This window comes from Sprattus sprattus, assembly GCF_963457725.1.
Source record: "Sprattus sprattus genome assembly, chromosome: 16".
NCBI lineage: Eukaryota > Metazoa > Chordata > Actinopteri > Clupeiformes > Clupeidae > Sprattus > Sprattus sprattus.
This window is the reverse complement of record NC_137914.1, coordinates 8132611-8132948: the sequence shown is the minus strand read 5'-3', so window position 1 is coordinate 8132948 and position 338 is coordinate 8132611.

Genomic DNA, 338 nt, shown 5'->3' with positions numbered 1-338 from the left:
TGAAGGCTTTTATTTTGCTAACATATACAAATACATATTAGATATCTTTGTGTGCTATATTTTGATGCAGTATGCGGTTTTGGAAAGCATAAATGTATCCCCCTGAACTGCTGCAATGCAGCATCAGAATGGATAATAAGATGGATAGCACATTGAATGGATTTTAATTTCATTTTCAAGTGCTACAGTGTTGAAAGTGTTAGATTCTGTCTTTGTATGCTTAAACTTCAGTATTGTCCTGACCACCCAGTGCTCCATTAAGGTTTTATATATATATAATGACAGGTTTTAATTCGTTGATAGGATTCATTTCATTCATATTGGGAAGGATGAGGTTC